The sequence below is a fragment of the Prinia subflava genome, chromosome 3 (assembly GCF_021018805.1).
Source record: "Prinia subflava isolate CZ2003 ecotype Zambia chromosome 3, Cam_Psub_1.2, whole genome shotgun sequence".
In the NCBI taxonomy this organism is placed as follows: Eukaryota; Metazoa; Chordata; class Aves; order Passeriformes; family Cisticolidae; genus Prinia; species Prinia subflava.
The window spans coordinates 45,372,262-45,394,219 of NC_086249.1; the positions used below are offsets into that span (position 1 = coordinate 45,372,262).

The window sequence follows — 21,958 nt, forward strand, 5'->3', positions numbered from 1 at the left end:
CTCTGACGGAGCTGCCAGTGAATGTTCAGCAAGCACATACCTACTCATGGTGTGATATGAACCAGGTGTTTGGAGGAAAACAGGATGGACATTTGAATGTTGTTTCAGTGACTGATACTGAAATTATTTTTAAGTAGGAGGTGTTGATTGCTGCTTCAGTCCCTGCCTAGATTTTAACAAAATTGTGTCACATGCACAGCATTTTCCTGCCTTAGCCTTATGACTGAAAAGAAGATTAAATGAAAAAATAATGTGTAATGTACTCTTAATGATTTATCCTGTAAAACTGTGGTACTTAATCTCAGCTGAGGTCTATAGTCATCATCTGAAACCCCTTATCACCTACAGTGTTCACACACAAATTATATTCCCTCCAATCTCATAAATTCTAATTAGCTTTAACTCTGATGCCTTACAGTTTCTGATTAAGGAGATCATAGTATCTCACTTTGCTGCAGAATCCCTCAAGAAGGAAAATAGAGCATTTAAATGATAGTCTGATATAATGTTAATAACCTACAAGCATTATGTTCAGACCTGATATCCTTAATTAAGAAAATTACAGTTGTCCCATTTGGAAGTTCCTACGAAATAATAGGACAGATAAAAGTAAAACATTTACAAAATGAAAGCAGTCCTTTAACAATGTAGTTTTGAAAGAAAATTCATATCAAAAATGTATTTTGTACTAGTGTAGTTCACCCCAGAGAAATTCATAGGAGTTGGCATCTGACTTACACACTTACTGGTTTTAACTGGAGAAGTGTTGAAGGGTTTACTGCATTGCTGGTATGACATGTTGCCTACAACCTGGGGAACCCACTTTTCTTCAAGTTATTGTTTGGTCTTCCTTTATCTAATGCTGCCTTTAAAGACACAAAAGCCAGTTCTTCTCACATTTTACAGTTTGTGCCATTTAAGACAGTGATCTGCCATACTCTGCTTTCTTCCCTTCTGTCCTAGTCTTGTCCTTTTGATCCCCAGCCTTTCTGGCATGGCTTCCAGTTTGGTTTGTATTTCCTGGTGGCAAACCCTTGTGCTTTTTTTTCACCTATTCAGGTTTACTCTGTTTCCTCAGACAGGCTTTTTGAGTGCTACCTTGGAAATTAAATTTGATTTTCCCTGGGCTAAAATCAGTTTCACTTTGCCTGTATATTCTCAAATATTTTTTGTAGTATTACAGCACTCTGACTATCTTCTTAATTCAAAGAGAGACCTATCCTCTGTCAACAATAACATCCATTTCCACTCCTGTAACTTAAAGCTAGGCTGCTTGCCCCATCTGTCTGTACTGAGGCAAACCCTCCAGAACGATTTAATGTTCTTGCAGACCTGGAGGGTGCTCTATACACAAATAATGATGTGCAACATGTTGAGCTGGTTTTAAAAGTATCCTTTCCATAGGAAGCATTGACCAAAAATGTAAGAACCAATGTATTTTGCCTTATATAAAGCAAAACCTAAAATACATTGGTTCTTTGCCATCACCTTCCTCACTTGTTTTTCTTCACTTCTCCTCTCTTTCTTTCTGCTGGAAAATAGTAGGGAAAGGAGTGAATAGGAAGCAGTGGAGTGAATGGGGCAATTTCTCAAATTTTCCTCCTTCTAAAGAGTCTTGTTCTCTTTTTTTTGCTCTCCCTTCCTTGGTCTATCACAAGCACAGTTTTAAAATAGAAAGGAAGAAAGTAAAAGAAGTTCTGAATCTTTTCTTTTTTATTCTTCCCTCTCCCTTACCACTAAGAATGGGACTAAACCAATGAGATGCACATAAGAATGAAGGGATCTTCCATATTTTTAAGGCAGTTTACTCCAAAATCTTCCCCAATTACATCAGCTTATTCAATTCTGATCATGGATATCTGTAAGGTGACAAGATACAGTGGTTTTCTTTTAAGGAAAGTGAGCAACTTGAGATGTTATTTTATGCTTGAAGTTTGACTTTGATACTCATTAAAGATCTTCCAAAGGTGGCAGAGAAACAGGTGTGGACAGTTTAGTTACAGCTGAATCTGCAGTAATGCCTTCTGCAGGAATCCCCCTGTCATAAATATTCATGGAGTTTTTACCCTCTACCTGTCTCTGCTCTCGAATTTAATTTGTCCTCAATCCTTTGCAGAATGACACATCTCCCCAAGGAATTCACCTCTATATTTCCGAGGGATATTTGGCTTCCCTAAATTGAGAAATTGCATCTCCTCTGCTGAATCAGAAGATGCTCAGATCTGTGTATGCATTGGATTTGTTGTGCATTCAGTGGTTGCTCTGTGAAAGCTTCCTAAGCTATGGAAGTGCAAGGATCAACAGAGTCCAGCTTCAGGAGAGCAGGGCAGAAATTCAACCCCATTGCTCTCGGGATGGGTGGCTAACACAGCCACCTGCCTGGGGCCACGTCACAAAGCAGGGAATACTCTGGCACTGGGGCCCCACACATCTCCTGCCATCCTTTTCCCTATGAAATCTGTGTCTGTGCCAGACACCCACAACAGACAAGCACACAATGGAGACCTGCAGCTCAAAATCACTGAGCAGGGAGCTGTGGATGTTTATGGTCCCCACTGATGCAGCATCTCCGGTGTTGGGCAGTGCAGGTGTCAGGCACAACACACAGCAGGGTGGGTGATAGAGGGAAGTTTGTGCTGCCAGGCTAAACTTAAAGGGGCATTGCAATTGCTCAGCATTATGCAATGTGTGAACTAGCATAAAGTAGGTAAGAATTATTTTTGTTTTCACCAGCACTTGAAGCTGTAAATTGAGTGCAGCTAATTATAGGATAGTTCTGTGTATAGGGAACAACATATTGTTGCAGAGGAGTGTTCATATTTATTATCATGTCTTGACAGAAGTTTAAAAAATCTGCTAATAAAATGTTTTCTAGTTTCTCATATAAAAAATCATCTTTTTTTTCTTATCAGTCTATTCTATTTCTCTCTGGCAAAAAGTTATATTTATTTTCCCCAAGTTGTGTCATATTTACCCATCACAATAGTCAGCAAGCTATTTCCCTGTCTTTTTCCTGATCTATGAGATTTTCCACACAATTTTCTCTACCAGTCCTGGTCAGGAGAGGAACAAATTGCACAGCTGGACTTGGGGAACTTGACATGTAGCCAGGAGAATATCTGCTGGAAAGACTCTGCTTCCTCTCAGAAGTGTGTAAGGTGATTATTGCCATACACCTGCTCAGAAGCAATTAATCCCTGCAGGTAATGACCAAGGTGATCATGCAAGTACTTGTAAGTATAGATGAACTCATCAAGGAACTACATGGAAACAGCCGTTTATCATTTCTTCCGAGCTGAGCACTCAATTCCCAGCTTACCTCAAAGGCAAAAACACTGTTTCAGTTCACCCTTTATTCAATAAAAGTTATTTTGCTTTTCTGTCAAGTGCAGCAAATTATTTAAGCCTCAACTTTACTGGAAGGGCAATTTAATTAATTCGTGGAGTTATTCTTTTAATTGGATTTGGGTGAATCAACTTTTCTGAAACTCAGAAAGGGAGGTTATTGGCTTGACTTCACAGATGCTATTCTTACATTTCAGCTAGCCCCAGAAGCAAGGTTATTTCTCTCTGAGGATGTCAGTCTGAGACAGTGGCATCCAGTGCATTTTTATTATCTTACTAATATAAAAATTCAAGAAAATTGAAAGGTAAAATCAAATTCTCTCCTTCTGGATGCATTTTTAAATGATGGAAATATTAATAAGACTAACACTAAATTGATCATCAGGCTATACCCTTAACTGTCAAGGAAAAAAAAAAAGTCAGTTAAAGGGGAAAATATTCATATTTTGGTGACAAGAATATTCTTGTCATCTTCATGATGCAACTGTGTTGATTGATCTGCCTGAGCTCAGGCTGGTAGGTGACACCAGAGCGATGTCCACAGAAGTGTTGTCAGTTGCCTTTGCTGTATTAAAGTAAATTCAGTGAAACAGTGAAGAACAACCAGACCAGTCTACACTAAAATAACAGTAGGTTCCTCCTGTATTCTGGCAGGACTAGGTAGTTGAAGATGTATACAAAACTAGGACTGAAGCAAATAAAAAACTCTCAATAGCAACCTTGTAACCTAAACCTTTCGATGCAAGACATGCAAGACTTTATCAACCAGATATGCCAAGGGAAGGATTTTTCTTTATTTCTTTTTGTAGCAGTGAATTCTTGAGTCACTGGGAAGCACAGATCTATTATAGTCTCATTTCCAAATATTAGGAGCTTCTGGATGGTGCTGTAATGGGAAAAATGATCCTGCTTTCACTCCCCTTTCCTACCCAGTGCACAGACACTAGTAGGCAGTGTGTTTGTGTTTATGTACCATGTAAAAGCCTCATCTGAGTCTGGGACTGAGCACATGGTCCCTGATGGCCCAAGGATGGTGTGAAATGAGAATAGGACATAGTTCTTTCCTCCAGAAGTTTCTAAGACAAGAAATGCTGTAAAAAGAAACAGGATGCAAAGGGGTGAAATGATGTCATGCTGCCTACCCACTGCCCGAGCTGGAACTCCACTTCTCTTAAAACCAAGCAAGATGATTTTGCTCGTGCTTCTACAGGATCAGCAGTGAACGGTGTCAGAGAAAGTCCCTCACAAGGGGGACATTCAGTGCTACCAAAGAACTGTGTATCTGAACCTAAAAAACATAAAAAACCCAACCCCACAATATCATAAAGTTCCTCTAACAGCAATATAAGAAAAAACTGGAATTCAGGTAAGGCAATGAATTTGCATTCTATGGCTGCACTTGTAAACACCAAGGTAGATGTTGACATTTAATTTTCTCACATTTATATTCCTAAGAGAAATTATATGTTCAGTTTACACAGATTTATTGTCTTAATTGCTTAGCAGCTCTTGGTATAATATTTAAAAGGTCAAAAAAAAGTTTTTAGTACATATTGCGAGGTACTGAGTCCCTGTGAATTGCAGTTATAAAGCCTTCCCTCTAAAACAAAGAGCAGCCTAGATGTGAATGTGCACAAATGAAATGGCTTCAGATGTGGGAGGAAGAGGTAGGGGCTGTTTTTGGATCTCTGCAAAAAAGCACATTTGTGGAGGTAAATGCTGTCTTCTCTGGGGGTACAAATATGGGTGCACAGTTGTGTCTGAAGTCTTCAGGTGTGAACTTCTAATGGCCCTTCCTAAGCAAAGAACCTGTAAGGGAAGGGAGCTTGTGGTTCTGTTTCCAGGGAAGTCTGATAAGATCATCTACTCCCAAACACTGGGACTAAACTAATGTTTTCCATTTATACTTTGTAGTAATGGGAAAATTAGAGGGTTTATTAAGGGAAACTTTTTTGCACAAAGCTTTGCTCTCTTTCAAATGCTTTGAGATTCTCAGGAAAAAGCCCTTTCTTTTTCTTAATCAACTATATATTCCTTTTTTCCCCATGAAATATCAGTATTTTTTAAAGAACATTTCCAAACAGTTCTAGTAGATATCGTATGCCAATGACTAATTATCTAACTGGTGATCATTTAGAGGCTAATATATGATTTTGTGTAGCGCAGGTTAGCTCTGCTGAAGTCCAACACGCCACGGTCAGACAGCACATTTTCCAAGATACTGTGAAGTCTGTAGCACTGCACCACATTGTCCTCTCTGGTGATGCCAGCCTCTTAACCTGCAGTGATTAATGTACCTGTTCTCATACATCTCCTTCCCCATTCAGATCAGGGCTGCATGCACCACTGGCCATGTGAGCACGGGCAGGAGTGTACTCCTTCTTCTAAATTCCTGTGCACATTTCCCACTTGCACAAGGCCTGAACAGCTTATGAGCTGCCCACTGTGGCTAGACAGGAAATTGCTTCAATCAAACAACTTCCCACTCGGCGATGATGATATGTTCTGTGACTCAGTGCAGGACTCCTGCTGCTAATTTAGCTTAATATGAACGTGCAACATCACAAAATCATTTGGCAACAGCAGTGTTAGGATTCCAACCAGAGCTGTTGCCATGACATGAAGGGGAGTTTAATCTTCTAAACTAGGGAATGATGTTTTAGCTGGAAATGCTATTGACTGTGAAGAATTCAATCTGAAAATAAGGCTATGGAGTTTTTCAAACTACAGCATGTACATTACCAAACCAGTATGACATTACACTGACCGTACTGCGTTTTTACAAATCCTACCTTAATACCATAATCAATACCTTTATTTTGAATTCAGGTTTTCATTTGATTAGATGGAAAAAGAAATGTTTGAAAATGGTATTCTCTGTGCTTCCTCAGACCAATACTGCTCTGAACAAAATTCCATGTGATTGTACAAACATAAAATACAGCAGCATTTAAGGTTTTGTTGTCATCTTCTAGACTATCACATAAGAGTTAGATGCTAGAAATTAGAAAAAAACCTCTCCAGACATTGAATCTTATTCAATGCAAAAAACCTCTTGCTGTCACCTGCCTGTTTTATAAAATCCTCATTCACAAAGTTCTCTGAAGTGGATTTCTCCCGAAAGAGAAGGACGTAAGATGATGAAAGAAAATTGTCTCTTTGCTTCAACCTGTTTTTAGTCTACCTTTTTCCTTGCTTAGACTTTATTTATTCTGCAGAGAGTTCTACAAATACTTCTTGTTTATATTGTCCCTTCTTGTACACCTTTACCAACAATCCAATAAATTGAATCTTTCCTGTTGAGTTAAGCCCCTACACTTGCTGGGTTTATTTGAGACCTGGTGTGTTCTGTTTCCATTGTACAACAATATTAAATTGTGTATGTCTGCAGAGGCAGACCCCATCTTCGATCCACAGAGCTTCACCATGTAAGAATGAAAACCAAACAGGACACTCCAACCAAATCTGGCTTGAAAAACTCTACCAGCCCTCAAATCTATGTAGATTCCAAAATGCTTTCATTTTCACTAAGAGGCAACTTTGGGGGACCAGCATTTTACACAGATGAAATTTAAAGTTCTATCTAAAATTTTCATTCCCAACTACTCTATGCTGGATTTACTTAGGAAAAAAAAAGAAAAAAAAAGGTTGTCTCATTGTACATTTGCATCAAATATTCAGTAATGATAAACTAGTCAGCACCTCTCCACTCACAGTATGTCCTCCTCAGATTGCATCCACTCAGCCTGTCCCCTCTCAGGGCATGTTTAATGCTTTGTCATTGGTATTTTTCAATGCCTCATGTCCTCCACTATTCTTCAACAGCAGCACTGCCATCCCTACCACTGCTTGGCCAATAACACCATGAGCAGAGGATGAGGTGATATCTCTCTTTCCAACAATGTGGGAGCCAAAGCAGGTCACAGAAGGCTTTGCCTTTTCCTAGCCCGGCTTCTGTCTGCTCTACTTCCACCCTTCAGATCAGACTAGCTAGTGCAAAGAGACTGGGAGTTCTAAATCCTTTAGCAGACTATCTCAAGTGATAACCTTCCCTTTAAGCAAGTGTTCTCTTTTATTATGAGAGCTCTGTAGTTTGACCGGTTGCTGCTGCAGTCAGAAGATTTATTCATCTTAAGTGAGAAAAGAGGCTTGCTTTTCAAATCAAAAGATGATTTTTAAAATTTTATTTAAGACAAAGCTTAAACTATTAAACTGTTCCAATGTGGGTATAAAATATAGCACCAGATCCAGTACAGTATTTCATAAATAAATCTGAGAAGCAGAGACATGGGACTTCTTGCAATTTCAGGTCAGTTTTTGAAAGCAATTTCTCAAGACACTTCTGTGGCAGGGTGTACATGCACTCAGAAAAGCAGCACAGTGAGTGAACAAAGGAGTCAAAGCTAGCGTAGCCAAATGTAATGAAAACACATTCAGTAACCCATAAAACATACTGATAGGGCTGCAATCAGCAGGTGTAACAAATATAGATAACATTCCACAGGCCAGGCACCCCATGGGCATAATCTGCCCTGTAAGTCTGCCCAAGCACAGGTTCTTCTTTATTTTTTTTCCAGGGGTCAAGAACAATTCAACATTTCTTGAGGTTCTGGGACATAAAGAAGCTGTCAGAATTACCCTTGGGGGCAGTCCTACTTTGTTTTGCTCATTTATTTTTATGTGTAGGACAGGGTAAGCACCAACAAATATTTTCCTGCCAGGAGCAGGAAGGGGGATGGTTGCTGGTTCAGCAGCTTGAATTGTTTCACACAAAGGAACTGCCCTTGCTCCTGTGCTTGAGCAGTCATGCAGTTAACACTTATGCAAATGCCTGTCCAGATACCACGGGACCTCCAGCTGGACCCTGTGCAAAATAAGATTGCTTGCAGTGTCCAAAAACCTGCCCAAGCACAGGCAGCTGGAACAGGGGATGGCGACACCACTGTGACTAATGAACGCAGGCTATCAAACAATCAAGGAGCTTCCGGCCTCAAATGTGTTTAGGAAACCCTACCACTGTGCTTTGGGAAATTATATTCACTTTTTGTCCTGGATGCTTATGGGTGTGGCAGCGCCAAAGACTTAAAAGGGAAGGGTCAGGTTTGCTTAACCCTTAAATAATTGTTTGCTGGACACTGTTTCCAGCAGGAAAATCTGGATTGCATATTTAAAGGAAAAAAACCAAACAAACCAAATAGAAATGTGGCTAAAATCCTATGAGTGATAGAGCAGCTTAAGAAGTGTGTAAAAACTGCTCAGAAACAGAACAAAACAAAACAATCATTATTTTTGCACTCTAATCTGTTCCTAGTGGGTTGTTTGCAAACCCCGGTGGGTTGCTTGATACTTCTCTGGCTGTCACCTGCTGGGATATTCCTGTGACCATACAGCACCACAGAGCTAAAACCAAAACCAGATGGCATATAAGGCTTCCTTATGCTAACTGCAAGAATGAGTATTCAGAATATTTGTCATCCTGGAGGAACAGGCAGGATCCATGAAGATGAGGTGTTTTGCACAACTTTATCCAAATATTGTAGGTCCAACTGCATTCCATGCACATTCCTGAGCTTCCCCTCCAGAGGCTTGTTTCTGTTGTATCACAATGCTCCCGTTGTAGTGCTATAAACTAAAAGAGGAATCCTTGAATAGAGATTCCCCGTACAGTTTGGAGTCTCCTAGCTCCCCTGAGGGGTTTCTTTTTAAACTCATTAAAGCTCATACCTCTGGCAATCTGTTTTGTAACAGTGACGTGTCAAGTTATGCCAACTTTTGCTGGGGAAGACTTTTCCATCTTAATGTCTGTTCACTCTGCTCCATCTTACCATGCCACATCTTACCATCCACATTAAGCCACAGTCTCCTTACAGAGGAATTTCCCAGATCATTAACTGTCTTTCAAGTGACAAATCCAGTTTCCCATGCTTTCTGCTGCACCAGGAAGATTGCTTTTATCACCCTTCACACCCAGCAGGAGATCAACTCAGTTGACAGTGGTTCAGGACCTTTTCTTTTTCTCCCACTGTCCCTTAGCTGCTACTGATGTATCCCTTTCTGCTACCTGCTGCCTATTTGGCCTCCCCAGTTCAGCCTTCCAATGTAATCATCGCTATACCTTATTTAGCTACCTTGCTCAAAAACACCTATTTCCCACTGATGCCCAGTCCTCCAAAGCTTTTATCTTGCTTTATCCTTTTCACCTGTCACAACCTCCTCTCATGCTTTACTTTTCCCAAACGTTTTTAACACATATAGGGTTAAGGATTAAATGAACAGCTGAGAAATGGGAAGGGCAAAAGCTTCTCATTCACTTATTTTTTTTCTTTTTTTCCCTCTCCTCTTTTTAAGGGAAAAAATCCAAACACAATTTAGAGGACTGAATATGGCTGAAATTACACTGGAGGGGACAATCTGTTCCAGCTCAGAAGGTGGTGGGAAAAGAGTCCAAGCAAAAGCAAATTTTCTATCTCCTACTGTAAAATGGAAGAACAATAGTATTAATTGTCTTTCATTCACTATGCAAGGGTTTGGCAAACCTGTCCTGGCAGCTGTATTACCATCAAAGCTGAAATGCTAAGACATATGCCCAGTGAGAAATCATAAAAGCAGAGCAGCAAAAAGGATGCGGGGGCTGCAGGAGGAAAGATTTGAAAGGCTAAATATGAATAAAACTGGGCTTAAACACATCTGCAAAAGAAAAGGGACAGCGATTTTCTTATCAATGTTTGAAAGGTCTGCACACCAAGGGGAGTTACCTCCTCCAGGAGAAAGGATGCAATTAGGAACAGTGGATGAAATCACAAGGTGAATTTAAACTGCCCATTGTGAAGGGGAAAAAACAACCTCTTTACAAAGGAAGATATTTTAGGAAGCAGGCATCCCAATGCTTGGAGTGTGGAGAGCTGATCCAACAGCAGCACGTTGCTTGCCTCAGTCCTATACTGCCAGGGGCACACAATAGCTGACCCAGTGGGGGTTTTGCATCTCTTCACTCCATGTTCTGGATTAAATGATCACAAATTCCCTATTTCTATGTATTTATTAAAACAGTTTACAACTGTATTGCCCAAAGAGTTGGGGTTGTTCAGCCTGGAGAGGAGACCTTCTAGCACTTTCCAGTACCAAAAGGGGGCTACAGGAGAACTGGCAAGGGACTTTTTACAAGGATATGTAGCAATAGGACAAAAGGTAAAGGCTTGAAATTGAAAGAGGATAGTGTTAGATTAGATATGAGGAAGAAATTCTTTCCTGTGAGTGTGATGAGGCACTGAAAGAAGTTGCCCAGGGAAATTGTGGATGCCCCATCCCAGGCAGTGTTCAAGGCCAGGATGGATGAGGCTTTGAGCAATGTGGCTTAACAGAGGGTGTCCGAGCCTGTGACTGTCAGTACACAATCTTTAAGGCCAGTTCCATCCTACACCATTCTGTGGTTCTGTGGCTGACTCTCTGCTCCTTGTGCCACAGCCTGGCATCACTTCACCTTCCTCTGTTGCCAGCACAAGTGCTGCTTCAATTATTAAAAAAGAAGTGGGTTTTTTTTAAGCTTTTCTTATCCCAGTATATTAAATCTGTCTTGGAGTTGTACTACTGTGTAATTAAATTTAATGCATTTGAGTTGGAGGCACAAATAAGGAGGATGCTGCAGCAGCAGCAAAATGATGGGATTTTTCTCCAGCTGATGACACACACCCGAGAGTTTTCAATTTTGAAACTGTGACTCTAATGGTTCATTCCTGTTCTTTAGCAGGGGGCATGTGTGAGACAGAGACACAGGGTGCAACCATTGAGCTGCTTGTTTTTCAAAACTCAGTAGCTACACAGTGTATGTGAACCCAGATCAATAGCTCACCCCAGAGACTGGCTGGGGGGACATTCAGAAAGCAGACTTCAGGTGGTAACTTGCTATTTCATTTGGACAGTACAGAGCTTACTGATCTCCCTTGCCAGCACACACCGACGTTATGGGAACTTGGAACAACATGTCTAAACATCTAAAGAGCAGCAAGAGGATGGAAAAATTACGAGTCCTGTCCTAGACACCTGCAGGCAGGAGGTTCACCATTCTTCAGCTTCATGTTTATGTTTTTCTGGAGCTCAGGAAATTTCCAGTCTGGACAGTGAGGTGAGTAGCACTACTTACTTATTGTGGAGAACCACCTATAGGTCCCAGTAAGTAATGTACCCCCATGCCAGGAAGCACTTTGGTGAGGGCAGCCCATAAAAAAGGATCTGGATCACATAATTTTAGATTCACTGAGATAGTTCGTGCATTTTAGTACATGACATCTGCCCTACATTTTCCGGATTACGTTTTTTGGGACCTCAATTCTCTGTTAACTTTACATTATTTGGAACATTAATGAACAGTCAGTAAATTCACTGTGAGGAAAAAAAGGTTCTTGCTCTTACAGAGTCTTCCTTTACTTGTCTTGGATCATGCCATTTTTTTTGTTCACATATCACCAGCACAGGATCAAGCCGGATGCACCATTTCAGCAGCCTGATATTTAAGCACGTATTTACAGGAAAAAGGTATTCCCTGAGCAGCTTTTGACTCAGGATTCGGACTCTGCCAGGCTGGCAGGGCCCAGAGGTTTCAGCCATTATACAGGGCCACAATACAAAGCTCATCTCCTGTCAAGCATTTGGGTGGATGCCCAATTTATTTTCAGAGGCAAATTTTTGGCTTGAATCTTGCATTTTAATGCCATGCATTAAATGAAACACTACAGAGAACATCAAGGAAGAAATTCAGCTCTCTTGTGATGAACTGATTCCACCTACCATGTGCCAGGTATGTCTCATTGCCTTGAAATTTTCCAACACCCCAGAACATTTTGATTTCTATTCCCCTTATGGTGGGCTTTTTGGGCACAAGGTATAAAGCACAAATGGCAGAAGTATCCTCCTTAGAGCAAAAGTGTCTCTTCAAAGTCAACATGCTTTAGGCACTTCTGTCATTTTCACTCCCAAAATGCCCTTCACACAGTTCCTGACTTAGTTAACAGTATGTTGCTAAGAAGTGAGTTGTGTTCATAATAATAATGTTCTATGAGGCAAACAGGGAAGGAGATACATTTTTCCCACTGCCTTTTCTCCCTTGATTGTGCAATCCCAAAATGCCCTATAAATAAAACCAGACACATATAAACATACAGGCTCCAACCTCTGCCAAGCAATCTGTGATGAGACTTCCAGTGGCACTCAGAGCCTGCCTCTGCAACCCAAAGATCGATGCCTTGTTCTGAATTTGCTCCTCATTTTACCCTGCACTACTAATTATGACTTCTTGCCCACACATAGTTTCTACTGAAAGCACACGTCCATTCCAAGCCTTCCTTTACAAAGACAGGTTCTTCACTGTTTTCTCTCAGACTGTCATGAGATTTCCATGGTTCCAGGTATTAAAAGTCAGTCTCAGTCAGGAGAGTATACTGGCACAGTGCCTCAGGAAATGGCAGTAAGAAGATCACTAAGGACCAGATTCTGGACCTGGCAAAGATAACCTGTTTTCCTTCTGAAAACATGCTGGAGTGAACACAGGAGATTTTCTATTTACATTGATTTACCCGGGGTTTGAAGGACACTATGCTCCCTTGCCAAGCTTTTCTTTTCTTAGTACGAACAGGGACATGGGTCTAAGTTGGAGCAGTCCTTCTATAGCATGCCTGACAAACACATGGAAATAAAACAGTCTAAGAAATCCTGAAAAATAAATGGGCATTAAAATTAGTTCTTGATAGAGTCTGAAAGCCAAGAACACATTAAAATTTTAAAGAGGACCGTGGATCATGAAGACTCTTTTGGAGTTCTGGTTTTTGCAAGTTTTTGCACTTGAAGTAACAAACTTCAAACCACAGATGTGTGAAAAGGTCATTCCTGGACTTACAAGGGAGTTTTTGTCAAAGACTCATCTGACTCTGCATGCCTGATACCTGACTCATGAATCTGCACATCAGATCGTGATAGATCTTCCTTCCCTCCCCTTTCTTTTCTTCATCCATCAAACACCAAATCCTTCTCTAGCTTCCTATATACCCTTTACTTTCTCCTTTGCAGGCCCTGCCACTTTTCAGCCATCCTTGCTCCTGGTTTCTCTTCACCTTATCAAACTGAACATCTACTTTCACATATGCATTTTGAAGTGCCTTCCTTTTTTGCCCATGACTCTCTCACCATGTGAGAGCTGTGGCACAGGTCCCAGTTATTCACTGCCCTCATGTCCCAGGAATTGCTGTCTGGGCTTTCCAGGCTGCTGTCCTGTGCACAGCCCAAGGGTGCTCACACACCCTCCCTGCCCTTGCAGCCATGGGACTGGCAACCTTTATGAAGCCTCTCCTTGGTGGTACCTCACAAGGGATAGCTGCCAGGGCTACACAGTGTGCTAGCAGCCATCCTCATGAGGAATCTGCATGTTTTGGGAAGTATTCTGATCCACATTAGTCCTAGTGCTGTGCCCAGACACACATATCTTCCTTGCCCTGGGTTGTGCCAGCACATCTCTTAGGACTTTCTCACAGATGACCAGGGCAGAGCAGCAGCTAATTGGGATTTATTGGTGTGCATTAGCTCAGCGACCCTGCATGTACCACAGAAAGCTGCAGTGCCCTACAATGTATTAATAGACACCATAAAAACTTGTGGCTGGAAGAGAGGGAATAACTTCCATCACTTAGCACTTTCATGCTCCTAATGGTAATGATTGTTCCCTCATTCCTTTCTCTCATCAGCAGCTCTCAAGGAAGCATCATTAAAATGGCATATTCCAGTACAAAAAAGACATCAGGCTCAGTTCATTTAAAAGACATATTTCAATAAAGATAATTTAACGTTCAGATCAGAGGTGCCCTCAGGGATTCTTGTGCCTGCCCTGCATGGCTCTAATACTCAGCTGTAGCCCATGTTTGCACAACATGGGTGTGTAAGATCTGGAGATGCCCAGTGAGTGTGGATTGTCCTAAAAGACTCCCAACATAAGTCATCCTTTTATTGCACTCCACCATACTGTGGTGCTCTGACACATGTTAGAATAACATAAATTAAATTACAGAAAGCAATGAGTTCTTCACTTGTAGTGCAATTTACAGTACTTGCTTCCCGGGTGGAAACTGATAGTAAACTTGATGTTTGGATCCTCAGTGGACTCAAAAATGAGTCAGAAGAAAATTACATCTAAAATGTTTACAGAGATATCAAACCTCACTAGAAAAATATTTTATATTTTAGTAGTATTCCACTTGTTTCTTTAAGTGATTCAGTGCTTTAAGTAAATACTTTTGATTGCCTTAATCGTTCTAAAGAAAAACATTTGGATTCCAGTGATATTTAGGAACCAGAACTGAAATAAAGCAGTGCCAATTAAACTAGGTAAATAATAACAGCTTCTTTTACAAATCAAGCTGTTGGGCTTTGTAGTCTCTCTAGGACTTCTCAGCAGAACGCTGCAGGCTCTGAAGAAAGTACCTGTTCACATGTTTTATCTAAAAGAAAAAGGTGGGAATTAGCTCCATCACTAAGGGAAAAGGTCACTACATTTCCCCCAGAATACCTTAAATTATAGTAAAACAATTCCATGAGAAACACAGTATTTAAAATACTGGAAGTTACAGCAAAATATCAGCACAGTTGTTGGAGTCAACTAGTTCAGACAGCACAGTGTCTAGATGTAAAAGACAATTTACATAGCCGGAGGTAACACAATTCTTGTACGGCATTTTGTGAATCTGTCCTGGCTTCCACTGTTTTAAGAACCAGACCCTGCTATGAAGGTACAATCAATAGCTGAACCTGTGAATTTCATGTCACCTTACGTGAAATGAGTAGAGGGTAGGATCCAGATCAGCAGACCTCTGAAAGACTGCTCCTAAATTCACTCTCACAGCATCAGTGGAAGCAATCACCTCTCCATGCAGGGAGCTGTTTCTCTATGCACCTGCAGTTAAGGTGCACATCAATCTTAAACAGGCAAACTGGATGCCAGCACGTAATGCCAACCAACACTCCTGGCAGGCCATAGTCACAACATCATGACTGATATTTAGGGGCTTCATCAGCCAGTGTGTCTGTGTTACTTGTTTGCACCTCCTTGCCAGTCCACATTACCCAAACAACTTTGGTTAAATGCTGTACTTTTATGCATGAAGAAAACAAATTTTCCTATTTTACACAAAATTTGGCCTATTGGGGAATGTCTTTTACAGAACTCTTGCTTACATCCATTAAAGATTTTCTAATCATTTAAATATAACTAAACAGAACCTGATAGCAAAAATCTTAAGTTTGCCAAGGAGGAATAATTGCATATTTCTAGATATATAGCACATATTCAATAACAGACAATTGAATCCATGCTAATTCATGCACTGCATAATGTTTTCTACTTTGATTACACACTGTAATTAATAACTTGGAAAAACGGGCTATCCCAGGAATAACAGATGAAAAACCTAACAGCAGTCACCTGCCAGATGCAATAGAGAGTTGTAACAAATAGCAGCTACATTTATTTATGTATATATATTTTTATATATGTAAAATGTTGGGGCGGCAGCTGTTTGATTCTGCAAAATGTATGGAAAGTAAAAATACTTTAATCATGACTCTTGTGGCATTCACCTAGTTCACAGCTCAGTGGTACTGTCTGCCATACACTGGTGAACCTGTGAGCCTCTCGAAAGTACAAATATATTGGAGTTAATCCCTGCCATGCAGTGCTGCAAATCCAGAAGAGATGACCCACATCTTTGGATTCAAAATTGATTCTTTTCCTCTTAAATGCTTCTCCATCCATCAATGTCCAAGCATAAATGTAGGGAAGTCCTTATGGATTCATTTTACTCTTGCATTTCTGTTCACATACTACTCGAGAACCAAGAGTAAAAAAGAAGCCCAGAGAAATATGGCCAAATCATACACTGGAACACAAAAAAGATATAGCTTTTGTCTTCCTTTTGTTTTCCCTTTCTTTTGTTCTGACCATCAAAGTGATGTAAGTTCTTTGAAGAGAGGAAAGAAAGAATGAAGTGCCCCCACCATCTTCTGCAGTGTCTATCACCTGATAAAAGTCTTTTAAGCTGTAAAGGTTCCCCAGAGGTGATGCTGTAGTGGAAGAAAGTTCCCACAAAGCCACCTTTGAATATGGTGCACTGGTTTTGGTCACCCCATTTAGAAGAGCTATTTCACTGGGTAACAGCTGCTGGGAGACAGGCTTTGGATGATGACCAGTGTTAATTGTGGGCAGGAAGTGCATCTTTAAACAGTAAGTTGAAGTAAATCAAGTGGAAAAGGCTCACTGCTGCTTGGGAGTTTAAACTGAGGAAAAAGACAGTTGAAGAGATTCAGGTGTTAATGCATGGAATATGGAGCTTTATATAATGGAATTTGCAGTGATGTGTGTCAGGATGCAATAAAATTTTACCTACAGAAAAACTGGCCAAATTGTAATTCAGCTGACCATAATACAACATAATATTGTCTCAGAGCAAGCCAACCTATCAGCTAGTGAAGCTGAAAAAAAATATTCAAAACAAAACAAGTTTTATTAAATCAAATGTCCGCAGATGCTTCTTGTGGTATAAAAGGTCATTGTTGGGTACATAAATAGTTAAGATTTACAGCTGAGAGCAAGATATGGTGAGGAACTTTTCCTTTCATGTTTCACTAAAATAAAGCATAGATTTTTAGAGAGGTTTCTTTAAATAAAGCTGCAGAGCTCCTCCTTAATACATCAGAGGCCTTTCTTTGCTTCAGCACAAAAGCTTAGTGACACTCCCCAACAGTTCAGCCTCTGATGGGAAATAAAGTTTCCACAAAATCAACTTTCTATTCAAGGAAAAAATCAAATCAATTTTGCCCAACGCATTCAGGTTTCCTTTGGGAAAATCAAAACAAAATATTTTTTTCACTACATGAGCTTGACCCAAACCAAATGTTTCCGTTTATTTTTTAGCTGAACAAGAATATTTTATTTCAACTCAGTTCAACTTGAAACTGCCTCTGGGTATACTGTCATGGTGGATATAAATCGCCCAGGAGAATATGGGAATAAGGCAATTTGCATCCCTGACGGTTACCTGGCTCATAAGAAAATATTATTAATTCAACCATGTTAAACTATCATCTTTAGAACAACAAGACTGAAGCAATATGTTTGGATACTTCCAAACCAAAGTCCTTCATAACTTCTTCTCCCATTAAAAAATTCTGATATGGGGAAAGAAATGTTTCAACAGGTAAAATCGCACATGAGAAAAACAAATAATTATGACTCTAATTTCCAGCCAACTATTCATTCCATCAGTTTATGCCACAGTAATTCCATTGAGCTCCACTGGAACAACACAGCCAAAGGGGTTGAAGGTACAGTGTTTCCAATCTGACCTCAGTGCATGGGTTTAGGCAGATAAAAGTTGTGTCTTAAGGTACTCTGGGTTCTCTCTCACATTTAACTTCCCCTTGGCCCTGTAAGTATCCACAGGAACTTGTAGATCCTAAAATAATAATGTGGCTAGAAAGGATGACACCCTACAAATTCTCAGGAATATGGCACATCTTTCCAAAACTCATGGATGAATGAGATAATCAGGTTTTTAAAAGCAAGCTATGAGTTCAGCTTTAGCTGGGATTGAACAGAGATTGAAACTAATGTTAGTGTGTGGGATAGACATGAAAATTTAGAGAGATTCAGTTATATATATACATATATATATGTATATTTTCTTATTACTTAGAAATCATAATTAAACTGAGTTATTCCAGCTTTCCCTTCACCCCCAACTTCTAGTATTCAGTTGTCATTCAAAAGCAATCTAGAGCAAATTAATACAGACATCCAGTTTCACAGCAAAGAGCCCTACACCACCATGCCAGTCACTCACCTCAGGTCTACAGTCATCAGGACAAAGGGCTCTGGTGCTGCAACATCCAGCTTGCTCAGGATCATCACCTGTGAACAGCAAGTTTGAGAAGTGCTCTTCTAGCATGGTTTTCAGAAGGCTCATGTCAAGCTGTTCACACCTCACTGCAATGCCATGGGTCTGGAAGGCTGAGAGGTCCAGAATGAGCTCAACTGCATCAAAAAGAGAGGAGGGGTTTTAGTTTTTATTTCTGGTTTGTAATGGCTAGCCTCTGATTCACATGCAACAGCCTCTAATGAATGCAAACAGAGACACCAAACTGTAGTCATCTCAGCCACAGCACAAATTATTCACATTCCACTTGCCTCACTTTTAGATATCAGAGTGATTGATTAACATTTGCAGTTACTACTACATTTAAAAGATCTATTCAGAACACCAGAGAGCAATGGCAAACTCAGAAACTGGGTAATTTTCCACCTGAAACAATCCTGAGAACACCAAATTTGAATTATGTAAACTAGGTTTTTAACTTCTCCTATTTCAGATGAAAATTATTGAAAAGCAGCATTTCTAGGAAGTGTTTATGTGCACCATGCCAAGCATAAAAACCCTGTCCAAGAGAACGGAATAATGTCCTACAAAAAATTTCCAAGCAGAGCTAGGGAACATGGGAGGGGCCATCATGAATTTGTTACACTGGTGCCTTCCAGAAATTAAAAAGCAATGTGCAGTCTGTTCCCATTCCAGCTGTGTTTCTGGAGACTGCTTTCTGTCTACCGCAGACCATGTTATTGCCATTTTAAGCTAAGATTTCACTTAATTTCCATAGGCTGGGGCAGAGTGCAGCTGTCTGCTTTCAGGGCAGATGAGCCGCCTGGGATTGCAGGGCGCAGCGTGCGGGCGAGGCTGCTATCGGCTCGCAAGCTCGTGTCTTTAAAATGGAACATCACGGGACATTCAGTTTTCCAGAGCTTTCCACCTTTAGGAAAAGCAGTGGTCAAGGCTGGTTTGGACATGGCTGATCACTTAAGAATTGTTCCACACTGAGTTCTCAAGGTAGAGCTCACACTTGGTTTTGCAGACAGATGAGAGCCCTTGTACCTTTTTTTGCTGGGCTCTGCAAACAAAGATTGGACACTTCTTTTCTTAATACCTGCAGTGATACTACATGGAAGGAAAACAATTTTCAAGTTCTTGGGAGGAGGTGACATGAGTGACTTTTGCAGTCAAGATAAGATAAAAATCTTGAGGTAAATAATACAATAAACTCATGATCAGTTGCACATCCAACACACTTTGCTAGAAGGCATAAGATCACAGAATTGTTTCTGATACATCAACCTACACAAAACTGGCTTCTGATTTGTCCATGCCTCATGTGCAAACCTTAAAACAATTTTAATATGCCTGTGCCTCAGTTTCACATATGCCAAATTGCTTTCTGTGAGGACAGCTAAGTTTCCAGAAGGCACTCAGACCTTGTGGTAGATACTCGTACAACACGTACAGCTACACCAAAGTAAACAGTGCAGTCCTTAAATGAAGAGCTTATGACTGTAGCTGCAAAGGTCTTGGGCAAGGCAGTATTTAGCTGGCTTGCACTTCACTTTTATGTTCTTGATGTCCAGAGTGGAGCTGCAGTTTTACATGAGTCATTGTACACCCCCAAGCATAGTATTTGTCAAGGTCCAACTCAGGCCAAGTTTGGAAGAAATTAACTTCTGTAGCTGGTATGCAAATATGACTTTAAGCCGATTACCTTACTTCATAAATAGTGAACAGCCAGGGCTCATTGATCTCTCCTGCAGGACAGTGCTCTGTTTGCCAGGGTCTTTGCTTTGAGTCATAGCTCTCAAGGTTACTCCTCAGAGTTGAGAGATTCCTTGACTCGAGATTCTCAGTAAATGATTAATAAATAGCATGCTAAAGTCTGAAATCTTAGCTAAGTGACACAAAGGATTGATTGTACACACATAATCCTTGGGACATAAAGTGTTGACTAAGTATGGGACTAAGTTTGGAATTAGGCATTCATAAACTCTCTTCTGAGAAGGATCTTAGAACTCAAGGAGGTCTTTTCTGAACCTCATGACTCAACAGGAGAGTCTCTCTTCCTGCTTATTTTGTCTGATCCTGTCCTCTATGCCATAAATAATCAAGTGCACTTTGTCATCAGATCTTATTAAACCCTTCTCCTGTTTACCATGAAGCTTGGCAAAATCACTGGGTTATATCAATAAAGATATTGCTACTTCTTTCTTAGGAGTGACATCCATGACACACTCATGACTGCTATGCTACAGCTGTCAGAGCCCAGAACCAGCCTTCTCAGAAAACAACAGGACACCTGGGTTCATCACAAAGGTTGTATGTAGCCCTAGCCAAGGGATCCTGCTCTGCATAGTAGCTGCATTCAGCAGAGGTGGAGCCCACCCTCTGCATCAGATATGCACCCTCATGTTCATGGGGATGGCTGCCAAAGCCTCTGGAGCATGGATGCCAAATTTACCTGGTGAACACAGTAACTCATTCGGTTATAGTATGAAAGGAGAGAAAAGTTCCTCTTCTGGTTTCTGGGTGAGACTGCCAGGGCTGAAACATTTCTTGCTAATCTCAGCATTATCACCTTTATTACCAGTTGCTGTTGTCTGATAGTCTTCTGGCCTCACCTATGGGACTGGAAAACTTTAGTACTGTGATGATACATTTCCAAGTCCCACATGGGCACTAGTGGGAGCTACTGCCTTGTCTGCCCAGTCTTCCTCGGTTCATGTGTGAGTAAAACTGGCTCCAAAGAACTTTATTGTGGGAGACATTCTGTAACTGTGTCCCACTGATCTGAATGGGCTCCAGTGTGTGCTCTGAGGCTCACTTTGGTACGGTTGGGGTCCATGAAGAGATTAGCACAAGTCAGCTGAGCTGTAGTAATGCTCCCTGTGTTTGAAGCTCCCTGGGATCTGCAGCAGGGTTCACAGTGCTGCACACAGAGCTGAGCTTAGGAGCAGCCTGCAGCTCCCACGGGCCTGCCAGGACCCATGGGTGCCCGGGGACACTGGCATCTCTCTGAGCTCTCACTGTAAACTGCCTGAGCCTGCCTGTTTAAAACCGTTGTCCTCAGCATGAGGGAAGTCTGCAATATATTTCAGGATGTGCAGGTGAGCAGCAGACCCACTCAGCTAAAATTTTGACAACTATAAGTCTCAGAAAGTCTGGGAGCTGGGGCTTTTTTAGGTGGCAAATTGAAGAGTTGGCTATTTCTTCATGTGTGTCCTGGCAGCAGAGGCACAAGGCAGAAGAGCATCAGGCTGTTTCGTTTCCCTTTTGCTCTTTAAACCCTCTGCTTTACAGAACTGCTTCATTTGGGACGCCTGCTTGGGACAGGCTACTGGAGTTAACTGTTACATCCATCTCCTGACAAATGAGTATGACATCAGAGTAACTTCATTTTTTTTATAGATATCTATTGTTAATTTGATTCACACGTTAGCACAGACATGGAGTTAAAACTGAAGGGGACTGAATATTATACCTGCCTTTTAAGGGTGGTGGAATTTCCCCTCTTTATGAAAAAACTTCTCACATATTTCACTAGTATCTACCCATTTCAAGCCTCAGGTTTTGCCTCTCTCAAGCCTGTGTCCTGTAATTGCATGCAGCTGTTTGTGAGGAATCCGCTGCCAATTGAAAGCATGCATTGAAAAAGCCCCCAAGCAGAGCACCTCCAAAAGAAGCGCTGAAAAAGCTGCTGATTTACC

At 40.9% G+C, this 21,958-nt stretch overlaps 1 long non-coding RNA gene across 1 annotated transcript in view; it reads right to left on the reverse strand.

Annotated features, from left to right (window-relative positions):
• Positions 1–21,958, reverse strand: part of LOC134547930 (uncharacterized) — a 62,907-nt gene that overhangs the window by 40,760 nt on the left and 189 nt on the right. Inside the window, exon 2 of the long non-coding RNA XR_010079648.1 lies at positions 18,222–18,412. This is a non-coding gene — a long non-coding RNA (uncharacterized LOC134547930). The remainder of the gene's footprint in view (positions 1–18,221; positions 18,413–21,958) is intronic.